Consider the following 13,564-nt stretch of genomic DNA (forward strand, 5'->3'; position numbering starts at 1 on the left):
AGAGTAAACAAGCCTTTTGCAGAGCTCGCAAAAAAAATAAAATAATGTAAGTTATATTGGTGTAATACTGTATGCCTCTATTTACTTGAACAACTAAGCTAACAACTACACTGATGAATCATCGTAGAAAAATATTGTAAGATGGAGGTGAGATGGAAGTTTTATTTTCTAGATCTTTATTTTTCTCAGGTTCAGATAATATATATTATTTGATTTAATGCTAATTTCATTTATATTTACAATTTGTACTTTACAAGAGTATCTGTTTGATATGATGCACTTTGCCTTTACGGTTACCCATGGTTACGGTTGGAGGAGTGATATTTCTTTAAGACAAGGTGTCGCTGTTGTGGTTGTTCAGTCTTGATATGTCATGCTTTGTTACGGACGGACATTAAAAAGTATGAGACGCACAGCAGAAGTTGTCCCCGTGCTTTTACTTACCCACACCTGAAGATATATTTAATTAAGTATGTTTAGTGTTATAGTTAACGACAAGACAACCGAGGATAATCAACATCATCCAAGAAGCGCCGTTACACTATATACTTTCTCTCTAAGGCTTGAAAATCCCAGTTGTTACTCATTGACAACAGAACTTAATCAATGAGATCCCCCTGAAACCCCCCACTCCAATCCGCACATGATCTCAAAATGGTTGAGGAATATGCTAATTTATTTAAACTGTTTTTCATTCTTTCTAGCACCTGGAGCTGAAGACCTCAAACTGAAAAGTTCATTTCTTTGCAATCTCCATCAGACAAAAAAAGAGATGAGGCCTTGTCTATTGGACACCAAATTTATGCAGCACATTAACTCTTAATATCCAGTTTGCTAAAGAGAGATCAAAACAAATACTGTTACTGGTAAAGCGATGTTTCATATACAAAGACTACAGTCCTCATCTGGTCACACTCTCAGTCCTGATGCTTTTTTGGTGCATGTCACCCCCCTGCTTTCTCTCATAATAATAATCTTGAAAATAAAATTGAACAAATATCTGATTTTATTCTGTTTTTTTTTGTTTTTTTTTTACTTTTCTTGTGAAGTGTATTCTTTCCCATCTTATCTAGAGTATTTTATTTTCACCTTGAGTGTTTTCTTCTTTTAAAAAAATCAAGTAGTTTCATTCTGTCTGTTTTTCTTCCAATGTATTACTCCTTCATTCAGGAAAACATTTTCCACTTCATTTCTTGTGTGAAAAGATCCATAGAAAGAAGCACAAGTTGAGGACTTAAAGAATACATTTTTCAGTTTTTATGAAGGTTATGAAGTTATTCTCGTCACACAAGAGGCAACAAGAGAAGATAATAATGTGTAACAATAGAAGAAAGAGATAGGAAGATGATAAAAGACAAACATCTTTCAAGAAAATGAAGAAAAGAAGACACACAATCCTGCTCAGGTTTCATTCCCAGGTTAACTCCAGTTTGAGGCTTTACATTTATAACATATCATTATAGCTAACTTGACCAGCCCTTTATTTTATCACAGGTAACTCTGACTTTATGTGCAGTAATATAAGTATTACACTAAGGTTTCAAGCTTTATGATGTTTTAATTTATCCATAAAAAAGGGAAAGCTGCTCCTAAATCTTGATTTTTAAAAAGCACACTTCTTGTGTTTCCTTCATTGACTAAAGCCTCTTTCTAATGATTTGACTAATGTGTTAGGACGTTTCAGTATTGTTTCATTTCAGACATCATTGGGAGCAGGATGACGCCTGTCACTCAGAGCTCTGTGATGTCTGTCAGAGCTGCAGAGTCGCTCTCCAGCTCTACTGACAGTTGGTGTTATAATGATGATCAGCAGTGACAGATGTACAGATAATGAACAGACAGAGCAGCACAAATACATTTACATCATACTGAGTCTCTCTTGTTGTCATCATTGGTTTAGATAACATTCTGTGCTCTGATGAACGACTCTTTACATGTAGCTTAAAGGGGGGAAAAAAGCAAATTATATGACGCTGGCTGCGCCGTCTTACAGCTGACAGTACGTCTGCTGCATGTGATTTATGTCCCACTGAGGATGAGGAGGATTAAATAAGTATGTAGAGCTGAAGATGAGCTGAAAGTGACTTTTTGATGCTTCCTGTTGTTACTTAAAAACTGTTAACTTTTGTCTTAAAACACTGTAGCAATACAACTTGTTCTGCTTTAAAGATATAAAATATAAGATGCTGGTTTCAAGTCTTTTTTTTCGTCATGGAATTAAGCACCATTTTTTAAACCTAATTTTTGGCGTGTTAGGATAAAAGTTGGGACTCGTTTCGGGCCGATCTTTGTACATATCTGAGTAAATATCTGATCAAATAAACCGAGACTGAAGTTTAAAAGCGTCATCAAAAACAATGTTAATCAAAAACATCAGAAAGAATAATTTGCCTTCACCAATTTGTGTCTTAAAATAATTCAAATAAATAGAGTAGAGATCATTTCTTTGCCTCCATTGTTCACACAGATGACAGCTCGGCTCGTCTGACTGGCAGTTAGACTCAGATGACATGACAGATGTTGTTTCATTTCTCTTCCTTGTTTTCCTCTGTTTGGACAGAGAATTATAATTGGATCGATTGAATGTGATCTCTTCCAACGCTTTCGCTTTTCACTCTGTGTCTGTTTTTTTTAAAGTTCTACGTTGCTTTCAAACTGACGCCGCGTTTAGGCCATTCTTTTGGATGGATTCTTCTGGACCATTCTAAGTCCAAGGCGAGGACAAATGAACACGTTTGAATGTGATCAATGATCAAGTCAAAGGGTTTATAAGCCACAGTGGCTTCAAGATTGTCGAAGTGTGTCATAAATACTTCCCTTCCATCAACTGTTAGTTTATAAGAAACTATGGACTCCATTTTTGGAAAAGGGTATTCCCTGCATTTCTGTCACAAACGAAGTCAGTTCACAGCGTACTGTGTAACCAAACCTCTGTTATTCTTAGCGGCCGCCGCGTAGCACTTCCTGACATGTTTGATGTGTTTGCACGTCTCGGTGAGATGTGTGTGTGCATCACACAACTCGGAATGTTTCCCTGTGAGTGTGTGTACAGTAGGGGGGGGGGGGTTGGGGGGACATCTTCCCGCAGCGCCGTCTTGTCGCCGTGTTTTTTTCTGACAGGTCTGATCAGAAAGTGATGACAGCCTATGATTGTCAAAACGCCCGTAGCTGAGTGGCAGCTCAGCGTTCGGCTCTGCCTTATTTTCCACCTCCCTTCCCCCCCCTGGTTTTTTTTGTCACATCTCTTTCCCAGCAGTCGTGGGGTCGGCTTAACTCGGAGTGAAGGTAAGAAGAGACTCGTATGTGCAGCGTGAGGAACTCAATCTCGGCGTGTTGTGTTGAGGCCGTTGTAGATGTCAGGCGTTAATACTCCCACGGCAGTGCAGGAGCGAGCCGGGTAGTGACAGTGTGGGAGTTAAAGCAGGAAATGGAGCTGAGTTTGGTGTGTGTCGAGACAAACAACACACTGCTTTTGCACTGAGTGCTGGACAGGTGTGACAAGAGCAGTGTGGAGATTTACTGGAAAACCAAGAGCCTCGAAAGGTGCACCAGGAGTTACCTTTCACAGTAAAGGTCTTCTTTTATTGTGAAAGGATTGACTGTTTTCAAGATCCCAAGTCAATGAAGGATTTCAAAGGGTCAACAGGTGTCTTTAAAGACTTTCTATATGATTTTTCACACTTAAATATAATATAAATCAAGTATATCCTCTGAAAATAACTCTGTGAGTCATGACTGTCTACAATGGGTGTAACACCCGAGTCCCGAGCCGTATCTTCAGTTTGTTTACATGGACCGGATGGCCGAACGGCTCCTCCCCTCACATATAAAAGTTTTTTAATTGAGGAACTAGAGAAAAGAAGAATAACATACTGTACTCACTGCTTATTTGAATGTGACGTAAGCATTTCTAGATCACGCTTATTTCAGGTAAATTTACATGCAGTGTGAAGATACGAGCATAAAAGAAAAGCATTATCGCTAGCATTATCACGCTAACACAACAATGCAGCGCGAGTTGTTTTGGTTTCATGCTGGTGCTCAATGGCGACATCTGCTGGATCAAAAAGTTGTATATTTTTCCTTTAAGTGTTAATGGGTAGATTATGTTTCTGAAAGCAGCAACATGTTTGATTTAGAATTTAGTTAATGATAGTCAGATAGTCAGAAAGATAGTCAACCTTCGTAGACTTCAAGAAAAAGTTAACACAAATAAATTAAATAAGAAGAATTAAGTTTGAAGTGCTTGAAATGACATCTTTATAGAGCATTTTATGTGATGATGTCATAAACGATGCTGTACCTCTTTACAGAACCTTCAGAGAACTTTCTATATATATCAGCTGACATGCTGCTGCTGCATTTGGGGGGGAAATGGGTTTGGCGAGTTTCATGATTAAACTGAAATTTAAATCCATTCAATTCTAACACATTTTGATGATGTTTGGTTTTGGGTTTTTTTCCATCAGATCTGGAACACACTTTTTTAAAACAAATTTCAAGAAAACTAAAGAAAGACGAGACATAGTTGTATGTGATTGCTATCATCTATGTACAATAATATTATGTCTCCAAGAAAATGTTACTTGTCCACAGGAGAACAAGAAGGAGAAATTACAATTCAAAGAGAATCAATGTGTTAATTGAAAAGATAAGATAGAAAATATTTTTTTTTAAAACTCACCTATTGCAGCTCTGCGGACTGTATTGCTTAACTATGGAAGACTTGAGGTTGTCGTTGCTGAAGGAAAAAAGAAAACTGGATTCAGAGAAGCACAGAACCATTACCAGATTAGTAACTTTGTTTAAACATATAACCTGATCAAGAATGTGAATTATGCAACATGCACTGCGTACTCTGCTTGTTCTAGGAAGCATATACAAAACTCAAAGTAAACGACTAAAATATAACAATTTAATCAAACCAAAAATTGACTTTTCATGACTAGCTCAAATAATAATTGTCACGTGTATTTTGTAAATTGTGATTTAGAGAAACAAAGACTGGATTAGGTGAATTGTTTTACATTATTTTGTTTCCTCCTCCAAATAACTTATATTACTGCATATAACTTAAGTCTTAAAATCTGACTTTTAAATGAAAACAACACAATAAATATCATGATTCAAAATACAAGGACAAACGTAACCCATTTACAAATCTGTTTATTCAGTGTGTAAACAGCTGTTTGGGAGTATTTGTCTTGTTGAGTCGTATTAAAGTAACTTAGTCCTGAGTCACCAAGCTGCCCCTCCTCTAACACCCTCCTGTCATTTCACAGTCAATTTAGTCCAACTGTGATCAGTATTGTTGGACTATTAATTAAAGACATGTCAAACTCATGCTGGCAACAGCAGCTTAATTTGGGGCTGTAACAGCGGTGTGTGAAGCGTGAGAAAAGAAAGATGGAGGCCTTGTTTGACTCTGCAGGGATCGAGGACTCAACTTCCCCTCAGTGGAGATGTTAGGCAATGCTAAAGTGACAGACCAACATCCATCCGCCTCCTCAACCTGTCTATTTATATGCATATTCATATTCATGAGCTATTGGACCATGGGCTGTTGGCGATGCATTTAGCGTTATTGGAAAAACGGAATCTCACTCCTTCCCCCTGGCGACTGACAGAGAAAGATTGCAGTGCCCAAGTGACGAAGGACTGGCAGTGCCGGGTGCTAAATCATCGTCCTGACGTGGGCAATGAAAGCAGAATCTCTGCTCCCAACTTGTAAAAATGACTCTACCCTTCACTTTGGGGCATTAAGTGGATTGTTGGTTCTTCTATAAACACATCTCTGAAAGATGTTTAAGTCTTTGAGCAGTTGTTTGAAGTCTGAAGATGCATGGGGGAAACAGATGATGTGATATTTAAGACTCCCTTTTTTCACAAGTCTCTAAAACTTTTACCTCTATGTCTGGATGAGACGATAGTATTTCGCCCTGAGAGCACAGTGTGCATGCATCAGAGAGGATGGCAGTTAACCTTTAAGTCAGCCGGTAATTAAAAAACACACAGAAACAAAGAGGCTCTGTAATTATCGGTGTCGGCTACAAAAAGAAAGCCTCACTTCTGTAGCACTGAGCGCCTACTTATGTCGTTTTTACGGATGCACTCATTGTAAAGACGTTTCAGTAATGAACATTTCTGGTGACATTTTTTTTCTTGTACAAAGTAAACAAAACAATAAAAAGAATGACCACATGTAGAAGTGAATGTATATTCAAATGTAATTGAGTTTTTAAAGGACAGGGTATCTATATTGTGCAGTGACATTTCCAAACTACAAAATATTACAAATTTTTGCTATCTATAAAGTTCAACCAATAGTTCATTACACTTAGGATGCAAAAAAAAAAAACACTGGTCCATCTGTAAAAGTGCATGATGAGAAATGAAAGTGTCTGGCTATTTTTCCTTTACACGTTCCACACAGTAGGAGATTGTCTATGTGGGAAATGTTCTCACTAACGGGAATAGTCCATCTGGTTTGGAGTAGGGGTCTAGTGACTGTTTCTGGGTTAACATCACTATGACATGTATGTCTGTATAAACAAGTGCACAAGCAATATTAGAAAACATAATACAGACAACCAAAGCAAAACGCTCTGCTCAACGTGAACCACACGCCCACTTGATTGCTGTAAACTGCCTGGATAATGACCTTCTGCCTTCACACATCTGCACAACTTCACTTACACTGTCTTCATAATAAGGGCGGGAGAAGTTTAAGGTTTGTTAGTCTGTTTGGTAGATTAAAAAAAAAATTAAAAGTGCGTTACAAATACATTTTATTATTATTATTGTAATTGTTTTCATTATTATTTTTTATTATTCCCATATACAGCCCGCATCATGCATATTCTGGGTATGAAAGGTATCAAACTCATGGGTCCTGAAGCAGTTGAATAGGATTCCTTCATACGTGTACAGCAACACAATCTCAAATCCTACAGTGATATAAACACGGCCCTGTGCTCTTTTCCCTGTCAGACACGTGTCATGTAGTTCATGACTTAAATGTTGCTTTGCTGCAGCATTAAATCAGACGTGTGTCCCTACTGTGCCTTTAAGTTGAACACAGTCCATTGAAAGTGATTCATCCAAATGCCAGAGTGCACAGGTGAGAGAACGAAAAACAACTGTTGTCTCGAGAAAATGCCATCACAAATCCACTTACTGCCACAGACAACTCATTCTTCAGAGTCCAATTTTTTTAATCATAGAAAGAACACTTTGATTAGAGTTTTATGTGAATCTGAGTAGACCTAAAACATCCCCCTCAAAAAAAATCATCCTTTGACTTCAACAAATGGCTTATAGAGACTGTTATGCTAAAGCTAGAAAAATATACGCAATCAGTGTTTTTCTAATTAAATGTATACTTTTTGTATCCAAATCAGTTTTGGCCAGAACTGAAGTCAGTACAGAATTGCTAAAATAAAAAAGTAGATGTTTTAATTCCTAGGTATGCAATAAATATTAAAAATGTTTTAAATAATTTCTAAACCATTAAAAGGGTATCTTTATTGCCCCAGCAGATTCAAGAATATTGAAATATTGTCTATTTCTCATTTATTTCTAATAAACAAGCTTTCTGGACTTATTTATCACTTTACACAGACTCCTCCACTTCTTTCTCTCCATGTCTGTTCCTCCCCCTCCTCCTCTCTCTCTCTCGTCCCCTGCACTTCTCTCAGTTCCTCCTTCCCGCCCTGACAGTAGAGCTGCACATAAAGACACTGGTACCTTTGCATAATGCGGATGCTCTTTCTGTAGGTTGAATGAAGCTCCTTCGACATGTGTCAGAAGCTTGCCGTGTAGGTTTGGACTAATGATGGCACAGCGGCCAGCCCACTGCCCCACAGCATATGCCCACTCTCACACACCTATGTGTGTGTGTTTGCGCGTAGGGGGTGGCAGGGGTTCGTCATGCTGATTAAAAGCAAGCTCCCCCCCCCTCCTCTCCTTCACAAAGCCCCTCAGAAAAAGACAGCAGGGAACATGAACCACTGTCAGGTCGGCCCAGATGAGGACACAGGATCCGTGTCACCTGAATTTACCGGCCTAATATGACAGCCGAGTTGTGATCCCTTGTCTGGGACGTGTCACGTTTGCAGAGTTTTGGTGCTTATTCTCATGCAAATGATGTCAGGTTTGGACAGAATGTGAATGAGACTCGTCACACTGTCCAAGGGTCTAAACCGAAAAAAACACATGACAACGGTTTTCTCGCACAGCTCAAGATGAAATGAATACGACATTTGACATTCAAACCTGGCAACCAGATACCCGGAATAGTTCAAAATAATGAGGAATTTGTGAAAGGAACCACAGCAGCATGAGTGTAACCTATTTACCTTTTCTTAGGTCCTAAATAGCACATTTCCAGACTCCAAAAAGAATGTGTGGAGCGCAACAGGCGGGAGGGGGGGGGGGGGGGGGGGCTGTCTGGATAGAAAGCTGCCATAGAAAAAAAAACCCAGTGCTCCCCTTATGAGATAAATAAGATTTCTGGAAAAATAAACGTTATATGTAACTGTGAAAAATGTATCTGGCATTGATAACAACTAAATATAATCATATTTGATATTTAAGTATTGACATTCAAGCGACGCAAGTTGACCATTCCTGCTTCTTGTGGGATTTGATTGGTTGCTATGTTTTTGTACGTGTTTTGATGCTACATTCATTCTTCAAGTTAGTGCTGTGAGCTGAAAGCAAGCTTGAGTTTGGTAGTCATCTGCTAGCTAGCAGGCAGGCGTGGATTTCTTACAGTTTTCTGGCTTTAACGGACACAGACGACCCTTTCTGCTAACATCACACTGTTCACGTTTTGATGATTCACTTGAATCCACTTGACTTAATCAATGCAATGCAAAGTGTACTCTCAGATAACAGATAGCACGGTTGTATCAGAGGATATCAGTACTGATAGTGGTTTTAATACTGGTAAAATTCAGTTTACACACATTTCTATCACAGGATCTGTTTATGAGTAAAATGTATAATCACAATAAAAGCTTTACTGTAACTTTTTGGAATTATAAAGTAAAAATTAGCAAAAAGAAGGAATCTAAGAAGTCCTTTAAATAATCTTTTTATCCTTGTAGTAAAAACTAAGCAAAGAAACTTTTCTATTATCAAGTGCTTTATTATTATAAGGCCAGCTTTCCACTAGATCCCTCCCATTGATTCAATAAATGTTTAACTTATGGTTTCTACTAAAAATGACATACCTGTGTATAAATATCTTAATATTTGAGACACTTTGACACATCAGTGACATTTCCACACATCACGCCTATGTGCTCTGCAGCAATAGAGAAGAGGCTTTGATAGATCCTAAAAGACACTCTATCCATTCAGCATGCTGGCAGCCATCATTATTCTCAAATGAGCGACTTTGTCACTTCTCCATTCTTCAAGAGCCTCTGCCTCGGCCTGATGAATTATGTCTTGTGTATCTTCCAGAACAAGGCTCGTCCCTGACAGGTACACAACACTTTACACGACGGTTCTGACTGCCTGCAGATCTCAGCGGGGACGAGTGTGTCAACAAGCGATCGGATTGAACTCTCTGTCCATGATGAGATGTCTCGGGTGATTTGAAACCTTCAGCTTCTCGTCAAATCCTACATCGAGGCTTAATGTTTCCACAAAAAATCTAAGGTGCTATATTGTTTTGCCGTCAGAATGGCAGCAGCAGAGGGACACCAGTCTGACATCTCAGGTATATTTATTTATGTGGGAAAGAAGCCTTAATAGCTTGTAACTTCCAACGCAATCAAAGCAGAGACATTTCTGCTACTAAATAACACTTTAAACACTCAACAGCAAAAACAAAAAAAATATGAGAAGGACCCAGCATGTGAAAGATCAATACATACTGACTGAATAATTTAAGTGTAATAGAAATAAAGATTTAGGTTATGTGTTAGGTACTGAAAAATACTCTCCCAACTTTAATGAAACTTTAACTTTAATTAGTTTGAAGTTGAAAAATGGGCAGAAAAACCCATTACATTGTGAATGAGTTCCTGATCTGAATACACAAGATGTATGGCCTGATAATAGATGGTTATGCATCTCTAGATAAAAGATTTTACTCAAAATAACGCTTGGGTCAAATACGAAGAATGATGACCTTTCACTTGCTTAAACCTGATGTTGGGGTTTCAGAATGGTCAAACTAAAGCATTTAAAGGCCTCACACCTCTGGGTTTTTACTCTGGTTCAATAACTGAAGGTATAAAAAGATCAGTTAATATGTTAAGAACAACTTTTAAGGGGCGCTAAAGCTTAGTGGTTATATCACATGCAACATGTACGGAGGCTGTAGTCCTCGTTGCAGCGGCTGTGGGTTTAAATCTGACCTCGCCCCTTTGCTGCATGTCAACCCCCACTCTCTCCTCCCAATATTTCCTCTCTCTCTTCAGCTATCTTATCCAAAAAGGCAAAAAAAAAAAGGTCCCAATGTTTCTTTGAAAAAAAAAGAAAAAAAGAGTATTCTTTCAAGCCTTTTTTAAAGATGTATTTTTGGGCTGATTACGCCTTTTTTTTGGAGAGACAGGACAGTGGATAGAGTCGGATACTTGGGAGAGAGATGGGTAATGACATGCAGGAAAGGAACCACAGGTCAGATTTGACTTGTGTCCCCCTACATATACCTGCCCTTATTGGCTAATTAACTACTAAGTTTTATGTTTAAAAAAATGGTCAACTACTGAAATCAAACCTAGACTTTCTTTCAAGTCTAAAATAAAATAAAAAACAGAAACATGGTTCCACATGGTTTTTTCCAACAGAAGGAGACATACCGGAGCACCAACGAGGGGAGGCTGTAATGTACAGAACTAAATGTAGTGAAAGGGTGGTGTCTGTTAGAGGCACACATTTCTGGAACAAATTACCAGCACATATCAGGTCCTCTGACAACTACTTAACTTTAAAACAAAACTCAATCAGTGGTAATAAAAAAACAGTCATGTAAGCATGCAAAATATCTGTTTCCTCATTTTAGGCCTGTTTTTGGGCTCTCGATCTGACAAAAATTATTTTGAAATTCTTACAAAATAGATAATACTATCAATAATGAAATGAAAAGGAAATTATCCAGTTGGAAATACTTGAAATGTATGTTTGCACATAACAGCTACATTGTAGGTGTCTGCTGCTCATCACACATAAAGATGCACACACTGCTGTGTCTATTCATGTTTTATATCCACTTAGTGTTAAAGTACATGCATGGAAATTATAATCTGCTGCTAGCCTTTCTAAACTTGATTTACTATAAAAAATAATTGTTTGGTTTTTAGGCTGTTGTAATCTTTCGTGTTGTTCTTTTCTGTTATCAGTGTTTGGATAGACCTATTAGTGTGTTAGTGGCTGTTTGCTACGTTATATGCCTAAACCAACTCCAAGACAGTGGGGGTCCTCAGGGTCTGACACCCTTATTTTGGAGGTCGCGAGCTGAAATGTTTGGGAACCCCTGATGTAACATATTAGTCCATTTTGTGGGTAAAACTGTTTGTGAGCTTTTGTTAGATCTGTCTTGTAGATTCTCCTGTGAGGAGTCTTTTAATTGTCAAATCTGTTGTATGTTTTTGTAAGTACCTGCTTTAGGACTAAGGTGAATGGAATAGCTTTTGGGCTAAAATATGTCAATTGATGTGCACTGTCCATATTAAATACAGACTGAATAAATAACATTTCAGAGTAGAGGAATCTCAAAGCATACGTGCTTAGAAAAAATGGTCTTGTCGTATACAGCTGAACAACGGAGGGCTGAAGCATAAGGAAGGACAACAGAGCAGCAGGTTAATTCAGCGACTCCATGCTGTCGGTTTGAGTCCACCTCAAATGCATGTCACAAAGATCACACCTTCCTGTGAATTCTGCTGACATGTAACCCTTCATGCATGAACAGATGTTACAACACAGGAGAACAGCTTACAGTAACTCAAGGCTTTCTGTGTTGATTATTTTAAATGGATAACAGGCTGCATCGCGACGCCTCTTGACATAAACACCCTTTTGTTCCACATCAGATCGGTGCGGTTGTCTCATGAGTCTCTGCTAACCTGCTTATGGTGATGACATCGAGCCGATTTATCTGTGTTACCTTTAAAGCAAACAAGATTCGAGAGAGAACAAACAAAGCATCAAGTGCCTGACATAGATGCAGCTTTTGTATCCATGGTGACAATGTTAAGATTGTTTTAGAAACCATGTATTAAAAAGAAAACTGACAGATTCATGTGTTGTCTCATGGATGTAATTTACAAAATCAGTTTTAATTGAGACACTGTATGGAGCTAAGAGAGGGTGTGCAGTCATTGTACAGGGGAAAGAGATGTGCACCTAGGACGAAGCCTTGGGGTACACCGGTTTTGAGAATGATGGAAGAAGAGATGTTGTTTCCAAGTCTGACGGTCTGAGGTCTGTTTGTCAGAAAGCCCTTGATCCATAAGAAGAGGAGGTTCCTAGCTGCAGTGCATGTAGTTACCCGACAAGTTTGCTCGGGTTGATCGAGTTGAGAGCAGAACTGAAGACGTCAAATGGCATTCTGACATAAAGTGTTGGGATGTTCTAGGTGGGTGAGGGCTGTGTGTAGTGCAAGTGAGATGGCGGTGTCTGTGTATCTGTTGGTCTTGTATGCAAACTTGTGATTATGATTAACAGAGTCAGGGTAACCAGCCAGTAATCATTCTTGAGACTGCATAATGTATTGGGCACTGGGATGATAGTTGCTGTTTTCAGACAGGTGGGAACTGTCACTAGTTGTCAAGAATGGTTAAAGGTGTTTATGAAGATTGCAGCGAGCTGGTTGGCACTTATGCACGGCCCGGGACCCCATCCGGCCCTGCTGCTTTGTTGCAGTCTGTGCTATGTAGGGCCCTCTTCAACTGACAGGGCTGCAGGATAAGTGGCCAATGCAGTGGCTCTCTGAAACACACTTCTTGGTAAGTAAAAAAGATAACACATTTTTCTATTAATAAATAGTATTGTTAAAATTTTGATCTGCCAATTAGAGCAGCCTCATTGCAAAAATTAACTATACAAGAATGTTTAGGGAGAAAAAAAATGGTCTGAGCATAAATTGTCTTTTGAACTACTTTATAGGCCATTTTCTCGTAGTATGAGTTTTCTCCTAAACGACACAATTATGTTTGAAAGTAAAGTAAAAGGTCCTTTATATTCCTAACATATCCTGTTCATGACATGAGTCCTTCCTTTCGCTCACAGTACCTTCTATCATGCTCCTGAATGTCGCTGTTTTGCGTCCGTGACTTCTATTGTACACGACTCTTTTCTGCATCTCTCACCGTGGATTCTTAAATTTCACAGAGCATGCTGTGAGGCTCTGGAACTCTATTGTTTCTTGGGAAAAGTGCCTCAGGCTAGTGTTCAAGAGCTGCGTGGGGTGGGAGCATGTCGACTTAAATACCGTCAGTGGAGACATGCCACGGCCTCTTTTATCAGGTGTCTCATAGCTGAACTATAAAGCTTAGCTCTATGTTAAACCATAAAGTCAAATCCTGTTTTTTTCATGACAATGTTT

The sequence above is a fragment of the Labrus mixtus genome, chromosome 16 (genome assembly GCF_963584025.1).
Source record: "Labrus mixtus chromosome 16, fLabMix1.1, whole genome shotgun sequence".
NCBI classification, from domain to species: Eukaryota; Metazoa; Chordata; class Actinopteri; order Labriformes; family Labridae; genus Labrus; species Labrus mixtus.